The 12,574-nt window shown below is 36.5% G+C and overlaps 1 protein-coding gene across 5 annotated transcripts in view; it reads left to right on the forward strand.

The window, feature by feature from the left end:
* Window positions 1-2,659: 2,659 nt before the first annotated feature.
* The window catches only part of BUB1 (BUB1 mitotic checkpoint serine/threonine kinase), a 310,629-nt gene continuing 300,714 nt past the window's right edge, over window positions 2,660-12,574 (forward strand). For all 5 annotated transcript variants that reach the window (XM_088148539.1, XM_088148512.1, XM_088148531.1 and 2 more), the window contains exon 1: window positions 2,660-2,877. The gene's annotated coding sequence lies outside the window, so the exon portion shown is untranslated. The remainder of the gene's footprint in view (window positions 2,878-12,574) is intronic.

Consider the following 12,574-nt stretch of genomic DNA (forward strand, 5'->3'; position numbering starts at 1 on the left):
TCCTTTAAAGTAGCACAGCATTTTACTGTCAATGGGAATAAAAATATCTTCCCTGAAGAAAGTGCTTCTGCTGTATGAAATTTCCATATTTTTTAGCATTGAGGGGAAAATGCTCACTTGCTGGTAAATATGGGACTCCTCCTTTAACTCCCAGTCTCAAGTAGCAGTGGGGCTGCTCTTCTTTTCCATACAGATGTTGCACTTGTGCAGTAATTGTGCACATGTGCAGTATCTCTACACAATTCAAGATTTGGGGCAGTTGTGCATTAATTGAAAACAACTTGCTCTTGTGACTTGAGTGTCAATTTCCATTGACTTTGGGTTACTATAATTTATCCACTGAGATTTTTTTCTCTTTGAAATGTGGCAAGCATACATTCTTTTCATAAATTAATTTGACCTTGCAAAGCATAATGTCAGCATCTTTTTATTCCCCTTTGTGCTGACATTTAATAGGGATTTTTTGTTGTTATTTTCCATGGCAAAAGATACTACTCCGTTATTTGGGTAGTAGAAAAGGAAAGGGGAAGGGGAAGCCAAAAGCAATACATTTTTTTAAAAAAACGATAACCTCAATTAAAAGTCAGCTGATCAGCTTTTAGAAAACAGCTGGCTCCTTCTCTCCCTTTCTCTGCTGTCCTTCCTTCAAAGTGCTGTAATTGAGCAGTAAGGCAAAGCAACAAATGAAGCACTTGTTTCATGAAGCCAGCTTTTAGCAATGTGTTATTGGTTATTTGAAAGCAAAATGAGACGTGAAACATGAACCAGCTCTTCTCTCCACTGCAAGTCCATTAAATTATAGAGACAATATTGTGCTTAGCTCACATATTTATTGCAAGATATATCTCATTATTATATGCTGGCAAACTGAATACTTATAATGAACCAATTACCAAGGAGGCAGCTATTGAGTTTGGAATATTACTCCATTTTATAGGTGGATAAGCAGATCTTTCTCAAAGCTGTACAGGTTTTTTTTTTTTTTTGGCTTCCTTCATAGGGAGGTAGCAGGGCTGGAAAAAAAGATTCTTCTGAGTTCTCTGTTGTACATTAGATTTTTTAAATTATTATTTTGAACTCAAATGCTTTGTACAGGTAGTCCTTGACTTACGACCACAATTGGGACTGGAATTTCTGTTGCTAAGCAATGCAGTCATAAAGCAAGACGTCACGTAAAAAAAGTATAATAATTAGTAAAACTGGGCATAGTTTTATTTATTCTTAGAATATTATCCTAAGAGCTGGGAAGGGGCAAGTAGAGCACACTGTCTAAGATTGCACATACACATACGTACACTGCAAACTTCAGTGTACACGGCTCCAATGTCACCTTTGCTAAGCTTCTCTAATTCAGCTATGGCTTATTTTCCACATCACTTCTTTAGTGGCCTTTGGTGTTTCTTGCTCAGCAAATTATGTTGGTTTGAGCAAAGCAGTGAATCCTTGTCCTCAGTGAGATCATGTTCAGTGGTTTGAAAGCTAGATTCAAATTGAGCAGGACCAACATGAATGTGCTCCCCCTATCCATTTCTCAACAGAGATTATACAAGAAAGCAAAACAGAAAGATACAATGGGACAACGCAAGTAAGAACAGCAGTGTGTCTGTGGGGGTGGGGGAATGAGATCAGGTCAGTAAGTGTGGATCAGAAAGCAGCATTTGGTATTGCAATGTAAGCCTCACCCTTTTCTATCTGCAGCACAGGAAGTTGCACACATTCCCAATACGGGCAGACCTTGTGTTGCAATGCTGCTTTCTTCATCTGGTAATGATGATGTGGGAGACCAGTTGTCTGAAGGATTGCTTTACAGTTTCAGACAGTGTGAAATCACTGTAGCAGGTCTAAAAGCAAAGCCTTCCTCAAGTCAAGCTCAACTCTTGGTGATTTCATGGACTCATCCATATATGTTTCCTGGTAGTAGTATAAAACCTGTTTGCCACTGTCTTCTTCCAGGATGTTTTTCTAACTGCCCAGGCTAGCCCAGAGTCCTGATAATTTCTTAATGTTTTTCCATCCAAATGCTAACAAGTTCTGATCCTGCTTAATTTTTTGAGATCAGCCAAGGTTGGCTGGGTACTGCCATCTAGCTGGGCATACTAGGTACTGTATACATTGAGAAAAATTGAGAAGCATGTATCTCCTGAATTTTCATTACTTGGTTTCTAAACTCACAAGTATCAGATTGTAGATGAGTAAGACCCTCTCACACAACGCCCTTAAACTGCTGCTCCAAATCAGAGGAATCCATCCTGGGCTAGATGCACCAATGCCTTGATTCAGTGAAGGCAGCTGCATATACATAGAGTATATTCACAGTCATATTTTCAGATTTAATTGGGCTGTATTCATTTTTTCTGATATTCTTTTTTCACAGTAGCAATATTATCTTAACTGAAACATTTGGTCCAGATTCCACAAAACTAAGAGTTTGACTTCCAGTGTGGGAAAGATTGATTCTTAATGTTCCCATGGAGGGGAAGAAAAATCCCAGGCCTCCTTTCTATGAAAGGTCTCCAAGTTCACCAGAAAGTAGAACCATTTGCTTATTTTTCTCAGTTGGTTTATCACTCCCCCAACCTCTTTTAAAAAAAACAAAAAACAAAAGGGCTAATTTTAATCTCAGATTATAATTTTGTCCGGCAGCTTCACTTTCATGTCAACATATATTTCTGTCTCTCTAAAGGGACAGTAGAACAGTACATGTAGGAATAACGTGGGAAAGTATTATCCCTTTGTTTCCTTTTCTGCCATCATTCTTTTTCATGCAGGATTGACATGAGACCTAGTTTGGTTATTATTCTCAGGAGAAGTGGCCCATTTGCAGTCACAATGTGCTCTGTATCAGTGTCCGTGGAAACCACTGGAAGGAAATGAAAGGTAAGGAAAGAGCAAATTGCTTTTTATCAAAGTAAAGGATATGAAAGAGCATACTATGAGCATATTGGTAAAGAAAGCAGGCTAAGTTGCTATGAAGAGTTCTGAAAGAGGACATCTAGCAGCCCCAACTTTTCCTTCTCCACGGCATTGTGGTAGGAGGAAGTGTACTTGTTGAATATCCTCAGTACTCTTTTAAAGGAACCCAGGCCCTAAAGTGGAGAGAATATGATAGTACTATGTGGTTTTACTAGGCAATGCTTGTTCTAGGCAATAGTTGTTACCAGACTGCAATAAGCTGAGCTAGACATTAAACATTGTTCTGGTGTTTAATGAAACAACAAACAAAAGTAAATAAACATTACTTAGCAGTGTGAGACCTACCTACCTTCAATAGTATGATTCAATCAACCCTTCTTGCTATTTCCAAATATTTGGGATTGAGCAGGGAAAATACTATAACTTGGTGAGATAATACATTCCAGAAGATCTCAAGCTCAATCACTATTGAAAAGAATAAGATAGCAGGTACTAGGAAGAGCTCTGTTTGAGACCTTGCTGAATTGTCATCAATAAGAATAGTGAGTACTGGGCTGTAAAACACCAATGATCAGATCAGAAATAAATCAGCATTTTGTGTTATTTGCAATGAGAAGCTATCAGCCCTTAGAGATAGGTCGGGTCAGGAAACAAAAAGTAGAAGGATGACTACTAGCAAGGACTACTAGAATCGACTTTATTGTTGTTGGGTATAATAACAGAATTCTGAAAGCCTACCAGAGCTTTCCTCTGCCCCCTCTTGTGCCATATAGAAACAATACTTTTGAGTCTTTCCATGCTCTCACCTTTCCCAGGACTGAGATGTCATTTATTGTTTGTTTTATCTGCTTTTGATTCTTGTATTCCTTTGCCAACCTTATTTCTACATTCCTCTACAGAAACATCAGTTTTCCATCTTCAGATTAATTGTGGTTGGTTGTTCAATACAGAACTAGGTTTTACAGATGGGAGTTAGAAGTTGTGAAACAATTACTAATACAAAGCTTATTCAGAGCACTAAGTTTATGACCTGAATTAGAATGTGAACTGTAGTTTACCAGATTCATATCTGATACTCTCTTTACTAACCATAGAAATGCTATTTTAAAACAATACAGTGATGTTTCTTTGTAGTAATCATGAGATCAAAAGAACACATATATTATTCAGAGAGCAATTTCCAGAAAAAAATCTAGATTTATATGCCTGAATTTCTTCCCTCCTCCTCCCAAACAATCATTTTATCAGAAGTTATCTTTTGTTAAAATTCAATAAGTAACTTTTAAGACATTGAATTAAAATATAGGTAGACATTTAGAGAACAGCCTAATAAGTTCAATGGAAAGTTTCTGGTTTGCAGACAGATTATTCCTGCTCCTTCATATAATCAGATAATAGTCCTGTGTCACATTGAAGATAACCCAGTCAATCACAGTCCAAATATTCATGCTGCCCTAGTTCATTAACTGAATCTGAACTTATATTTTAATTGTTTCTTTGGGAATACAAGTTTTAAGAATGTGTGTACAGAATTCTGTGATTTCTTTCAGGAATACCATGGTTCATTATGTTGAAAACTATCCCAGACTTATTTTGGCCACTAATTTCTTCAGGTCAAGTAGAAAAACTTTAGTGGTATATTGAATTGTGCAAACAGAAGAGAAGCAGTGCTTGTATAGTTCATTTCAAAAGAGAAGGACCACTAGCTCCTGAATATATTGTCCAAGCTTCTGTTGGAGCTGAACTACACATTATACTACATTTATAGGATCACACTACAAGGTGAGGGAAACTTATATCCCTTTCTAAGCGTGGCTCCATAAACACTGTCTTAGCCTTATGTTCCTATAAATTCTACAATGCTTAGCAAACAAATAAATGAAACAAAAAATCCATTGCACCAATGGAAACTTTTAAAATTCTTTCCAACCCAATGGAATGCTGAAAAGTAATTATGTAAATGGATTGTTGGAATTTTCTGTCCATCTTTGCCCATCTGTCAGCAGGAGATCCTTCCAGAAACCCAACAGAATTGAGGGAGGGGGGAGAGAAGCTGGTAAAAGAAAGACTGTTTGAAAATGGGCTGGATCAGGCTAGGAGTGACAGAGTAAAACATCCAGAAACATCACCACCATCACCACCAGTGCAGCCCTATGGAAGAGGCAAACTGTTTCTAAACCATTCTTCTTCCCTGCTGATCGCGTGACCCAGACGAGAATATATGCTGCCCACTTTGTACTTGCAAGTGTGCACATATATCCAAACACAGATGCAGCATGTTACCTTGTTACTCAGTAGAAAATGCAGACATCCACGGCCACTACCAGTAAACCAGTTGAGGAAAATGTTCTACATGCTTTCTCCTATTTATTAAGTCAATAGTCATGAATAGCAATGGTGGAGGGAGGAGAGTTGTGTCTGGAAAGGGAAAGTATACCAGAGAGCTAGTAACGCTCCCTCATATCTATAATTAATTAAAATTAAACAGTAGCTATGGCTACACAACGCACATTAAAGATAACATCGTATTTGGCCTTCAGTGACTCAGTAAGAACTCTCAACTCAAGGTGCATTTATTAACTATTTACATGAAGAGACTTAGCCAGTCTAAGAAGCAAATCAGATGGTTTGGCCATTGTAGTGCTCCAGAGATGAGCTATTTTGGCCCTAACCCTAATTTCAAAAGCCTTTTAAAATAATCCAGATTTCTGGTAACATAAATATCTTTTTCCCATGATAGCTGACTGCTCAGGATAGGAAGGAGAGTATCAGAAAGAGTCAGTTTCAGCCCTATCCAGCATTTGCTTCATCCAGTCCGGTTTGTATGAAATTTCCACCAGAGGAAATGGAACCTTCAACAGGTTGCCCATTCCTTTAAAGGAGTGATTCCCTTCAATGCTTATTATTCCACAAAAGCATTCTTTGTGGCAGTAGCAGTATTAGCCAGCCCACTGTTCCATTAAGTTCAATATGGTCTACAGTAATCAAGAATGGTTTCTGCATTTCAAACAAAAGTCTTTCTTGGACATGCCGGGATTGAAGCTGCCATTGAACCTTGCCTACCTTCATGTGCTTAGTTCCAAGCTGCAGATGTGTAAGCCAAGTGAAGATGGAGTTTTGAAACATTTGATGTTATGATAGTCTTGCTTCTGAAGGCCTTCCTTTTGTTGTTGTTGTTTGGTTTGTTTCTTGTATATTTTAATTCTGCCATGGGAATGAAAAAACCTAAATTATTGCAAATTCAAGGGGAGTTTGCTTCCACAGCAGTAGAGATCAACATATTTTTTTAAAAAAACTTTGCTTGGTGAGTAGGTTATTTAAGGTTATTGTGTTTCCACTTCAAACAATGGTGGAATATCAACAGAGGCCAGAGGAAAATTCCCTCCCTGCCATATTTTAGGCTTCAACTAATCAGGCTTCAAGAGGGCATGAACCACTGGCTTATACAGGTAGTCCCTGGGTTAAGAATGCCCGAGTTTCAGACGATCCATAATTAAGAATGGAGCCTATTGTAGCAAAAATTGAGTTAAATACACAATGATTCGAGTTAAATACACAATGGCCCAAGTTAATTATGCAATCCTACTGATATAGTATTATTTTTTATTTATATATATCAAATTTGTCACTGCCATCTCATTAGAATAATATTATACTGTCAGGTTCAGCCCAAGAACAACAGCGAGACAGTCCAGAACAGTTAAGCTCCTTTATTAGCTTACACCTAATAAACAGAATCTCGCCAGACTAAATCTACACCACAACAACAGTTACTATAACCATGAGGCCCTAGGGAGGAGCCAGTCTCATTCTCTTGGCTTTCCCACACTCCGGCTGGGGACTGAGGAGGTGCTTCCCCTGGAATGTCTCTCCTCCCTCCTGGCAACCTTGAAGTTCCATTCCAGAACTTTCCCTGCTCATGCCTTCCATCACAATACTACACACACACACACACACTATATATATATATAAAATAAAAGAATATTATACAATAATACTGTTCCGACTTACATACAAATTTGATTTAAGGACAGACCTTGGGAACAGAACTCGTTCTTAAACTGGGGACTACCTATATTCTCTTTGTCATTCCTTCTATCCATCCCTGCTTACTGAAAGAGATACAGATAGTGTGCCTCACCTAAGGTAACTGCAGTTGAGACCTGAGGTTGCCAAGCAACTACCCTAAACAATACCTCCTTTCTCAGGGCCAGTTCTTTCTGTTAATAGGGTTTTTCCACAATGGTAATGAGAGAAGGAAAGGTGGGGAAGCAGTGATAAAACATTTGAGCAAGAGGAAGTGAGCATGGATGACTAGGAGTGGGGAGATCACCAAATACTCCCTCATGTTTTTATACATACAATAGCAAATATGCAGTACAATTTTCATGCACTGTGATGTGCAAAAACATTGTTGAACCTCCACTTGAAAGGATACAATTTCAGTTTTTGAAATCCATCTTCCAAGTCTCCTGCTGCAGCATGAAGCCAGCTTACCTAAAATAGAAACTTCTGCTTGGACTCACATCTTCTCTTACTGGCTTAAGCTTCTTTTCTTCCTGTCTGACAGCTTCAAGTCTTCTTGGAGCTAGACACTTCATGAGAAATTAAAATCTCTTTTTATGGGCTGCCATCACCCCAATAAGCTATGAACGTGAATTAGCCAATCTTAAGCAGCACGGTGCTGACTTGAAGTTACAAACAGATCTGTCAGTCTCCCCAGAAGCGTTACTTTGAACTACTGTGCTCATCTACTCCACCTTGCTAGATATCTCAGTTGTGTAACAGTCTCCAAATTCAGAGGGCTTTATCTTTAGCCAGGTTTGACATATTCCCAACAACAGTTACTGAGGGAAAATATCAAAACATCCCATTTGAGCAGAGGCTGTACCCATGTCTGGAGGAACAGTTGAAATGTTAGGTCACATTGTGCTGCTCATTCTGGGTTGATGTTCACCATGAATTGTTCCCACTTTTAGTCAAGTACTCTGCTTGCTCTGACTCCCTTTACCTCCAGTTGTTATTATTAAAACAAACTGATTTTACTTTGCTGAATGTTGCTTAATACTGCTCTATTGTTTGTACAATACGCCACACTCTTTCTTCAAATAATTCTTAGATTTTATTTATTTAGTTAAAAGACTGATACGGCCACCCATCTTAAGAGACACAACTCTGGACAGATCAGCAATGCTATAGAACCAAAATATCATAAAAACAATAGAAACGAAAAGCAGTAAAAGTAAAAAACAAAAACCTGGTGCCACAAACAATCTCCTTGGATGCAGCCAGCACCACCCTATCCCAGCACTATTAACATAGTATCTCCTATTCATTACAGTATGAATATTGTGGGTCTAATGAAAACCCTTATACAATAGCTTCTCATATGCTATGTAGAGTTCACTGTTTATAAAATTATAGTAGCAGATTGTCCATATGAAGAAGTACAGTACCAAAACTTTAATATATCTAATACATTATTGAAGATTATTTATTTATTTATTCAAAAGATTTGCCACCCATCTAAAAACAAAACTCTGGAGGACTCACAACCAATTAAATCGAGAACTATAAAAACCATCAAACTTAAAGCCACAAAACCAAAACAAGACCCAGCGCCTCGGGGCATTCCTTACACACTGTATGCCAGCACCTGGTTAAAAAGCCAGGTCTTGATGCCTTCTGAAAGGCTAAATCACCCATCTCCCATCTGGTTCTGTTGATCATCTATTTTAGCTATAGCTGTCTATTTAGTTGATTATCTATATCCCTGCATTCTGCTTTTATGTACTTTTTTGATTATTGATTATTATTTTTATTATCAATTGCCAGAGCCACCTTTAATAATGCAGAAAACCAATTATTGCAATAGATCTATTGCATAGATTTTAAATTATTTAGCTCTTAAGTCATACTACTCCTGTATATATTATACTATTCTATACTACACCATTATACTCCCTTTAGGCACAATATTAAACATAGTTTATATATAGATCTTAGTGATATAATGAGCTTATTTTGCAGGTTAGCTATTTTTATTATTCTAAGTCACAACTATATAGTTTTATCTTAACTTTTACAAATTTTCACTGTATGTTTAAACATTTTAGTTTAATTGGTGTCATGATTTTATAGTTTGTATTAGTGATTTAAAACATTTAATTTGTATAGTATATAGGTTACACTATTATTTCAACGGGCAGCTGTAATCCGATGTTTTAAAGCTTTGTTTTGCTGGTGATGACTGAAATAAAGAGACTTGACTAACATTGTTGAACCAACCTTACTCCTGAAACAGGAATCAATAGGCCATAGAGTTTCTCCCTAAAACTTGTGCCTGACAAGCCAGAATATCACCTGGATGGAGAATCCAGTAACATTTTGCATAATGAAAAGTTTCAAGATCTCTTTGAGGAATATGTTCAGTTTTTATTTTTTAAGAAGAGAAGAATAGGAGTGATATAGGAAAAGAGATAGAGAATATCAATGTTCACAATTATCTGTAAGTCTTTATCAACAAGAAAAACAGTCTTTTGAAAATATTTTCCCACATATAAGTTAATATGAAGTTTTCTTTATAGATAAAAGTAGTAAGAGAAAATCATAATTTTTACACCTGCAATCTTTTGTACTCATTTACATGGGAGTTAATTGCTTAGTAGAGACTAAATTAATTTACCTGCCACTTGTAAATGAGTACAAAAGATTGCAGGTGTAAAAATTATGATTTTCTCGTAAACAAACAAGCCACAAGTGAGGGTCATTTGAACCAGCATGTCTCAGCATGTCAGGGTGACAAGTCTTCTGATTAGATTTGTACAAACCTGCACTTTCTACTACTTTGAACAGAAATTACTTAGTGCGGCAGCAGCAAACGTAGCTGTTATGACTTTCTCTGTTTTATTAATTGTTTGGTAGAGGCTTGTCACCCTGACATGCTGAGACATGCTGGTTCAAATGACCCTTACTTGTGGCTTATTGTTACCTAGCAAAGGCTGGTCAAGGAAGTTCTGGTAAACCAACGTCTGTAAATATTGATATTTATCTACAGTTGATGTAGGTAAAGAGAAAGATTATATATTCTGTTTCTAATTATTATTATTTTAAAAAGAGAACAAATAGGAAAAAGGCAAAAAAAGAAAAAAGGAAAAAAAAGTAAGACAAAGATATATCAGTAAGTTGATAGAGAAGTTGCAAGAGTTATACAGTTAGTGCTCAATATATTTTGATGAAGGATTAACCATAAAAAACAGAATACATTAAGTTATTTTTAACAAGAAGGAACATGATTCTAAAGGCCTTTTGAGCTGAATGCCAATATCTCCATTATGTTATTATTTAAAGATAAATCATCTAACAGTAAAAAAAAAGGAAGAAAAAAAGAGAAGAAATACTATTAAAATATTTTATAGTATTTAGTTCCTAACTTCCCTTGGGTTCTGCTATGACTGATATACATATTTGTAAACATTTAACACTTCCATGTATTTCTGATTTCAGTTCTTTAATCAATTCTTTTTCCCCTTAAAAACCATACTTTAAATGTTTAAATTTGCCATGTTGCATAATATATAATATATATAGAAACCATTCTTGCTTGGATTTAGTCAAACACTGTTGTGAATATATGCAGTTGATTTTGCCATTGCTGCATATTCTCCAAATTTAAATTATGGTTTCAATTCAGATTTGGTTTCTGAAATTCTCTGAATTGTGCTGTGTATTTCTTTCCAGAACTTTTGAATTTTTTTACATGTCCTCTACATATGGTATAATGCTCCTTCTGTATCATGGCATTTCCAACATTTATTATATTGATTTGTCTGTCTTGAGGATTATTGACAGAGTTGTATACCATCTATAAGGAATATCTTTCTGTTTACAACTCTTTGCTTCTTACAACCTTTTTTGGTTTGGCCATTTTCTTGGAAGCAATTTTATTTCTAGGAACAAGTGGTAAAATTGCCAATTATTGCTGCTGCTTATCAAGCATTTCTTAATAGTTTCATAGCCACAATATCTGGACATAACCATGTAGTTACCAGAAATTATGTTTGACTCAATGGAGTGTCTATGATTTTGTTTTGTTACAATGGTAATACTTTAATCCAGTCGCTTGTATCTTATGCATACGATTAATCATACATACAGTATGTAAGACTCCTTCAAGACTCCTTCAAGTTGAATTCGACTCCTAGAACTTAAGGGATACATCCATGTTGTTTTCTTGGCAGCAAAATGGGAGTAGTTTGCCATTGCCTTCTAAGGTGTTTTTTTCCCCCCAACTTTCCAATCTAATAAACAGCTGTGATACTTCTAGGATATCTCCCATTTAATATAGGGAGCCAGGGAGATGACTCTGGAGAAGGAATCCAGAGGCCATTAGGGAAATATCAGGTACAGAAGGAAATGTGTTAAGTCCAGAGAGGTGGAAGAGTGTTGCAAAGAGACTCAGACTACCCCACCTGACTCCCTGGGGTATAAGAGGAGGGAAGGGAAGACCCAGGCAGACTTGCAAAATTCTGTTCATCTATAGTTCTGATGTCTTCTGGCATCTGTATCCTGCTCTGGTCTACCTTGAAGGATTGATATCTGAGTAATAACCAAGGCAAAACCTGCTTAGTTTCTTAGATCAGCCACACATCAGCTAGGTGCTTCCATCTGCTGACGCTGAACATGCTTTCTGTGCTAAATATATAATTATGCACCAGAGCAACTTAGAACTTCTTCTAGAAAATAAATACATTTTGCAGCCTGTATAAATACAGTGCTAATTTTTATTATTTGCAATTACTCTGTGTGTCTCTCTGTCTGTGTCTACATATATTATTGTTTCTGGGAGTTTTTTTCATAAGAAAAAAAGAGGGTAGCATTTATGCATATTGTAATAACTGTAATTAAACAGAACTCATTCTGACATACTGGGCAAGCCTATGGTCAAGGAACTTGTCTACCTGCTCAACCTGTTGCCTGAGTGCTGATGAATATCTTCCCATCCCCATTCTACTTCTTTAAGATTTTTTTATCTTTAAAGTGGAGTTTAACTATACACCCTTTCAGACAAAAGAAACTACCACTAAATAAAAGCCTCTTTCAGTTCTTGGTAAGAGGAGTGCATATAGTCATGTTTTCACTAGCTATTGCTGATATATGTCCAATAATGTCTTTGCAACTATAAAAAATGTTGTTTTTTAAAATTATAGCCGACAGTCTTAATAAACAGATTTTGTATCCAGTACATGCCATGCCTATACATTTCTTTCTTATTACGACATTACAGTAATATGAATTTTTCAGTTTGAGCTATCTCTTTATATAAATCAGGAAAGAGCATAAATGATAGCTGCATATAAATAGTACATTCAAAAAATACTGAATGCTCTCTGCAGTACCTGCTCCCGGTCAACAAGAAAAAATAGGAAGCAATTGCTTCTTTCATATGTAGAGTTTCAGTAAGATAGAAGGAAGAGCAGGATATCTTTATTTAAACAGTGATGGAAAATATTTCCCTCCCACAGTATGGATTAAAATGCCTCCTTCCTGGAAGAATTTGAGATACAGAGATCCTGAGAAGTTGATTATTCAGACCCTAAAATATGAATAGAATGTAGGGAGAGGAAGTTGTGGTTGGTGAGTCAGCATGAGTAATCTGTTT

The sequence above is a fragment of the Python bivittatus genome, unplaced genomic scaffold (assembly GCF_059951505.1).
Source record: "Python bivittatus isolate LINGU-HERP-01145 unplaced genomic scaffold, Pbiv_v1 ctg000020_np1212, whole genome shotgun sequence".
Taxonomy (NCBI): Eukaryota; Metazoa; Chordata; class Lepidosauria; order Squamata; family Pythonidae; genus Python; species Python bivittatus.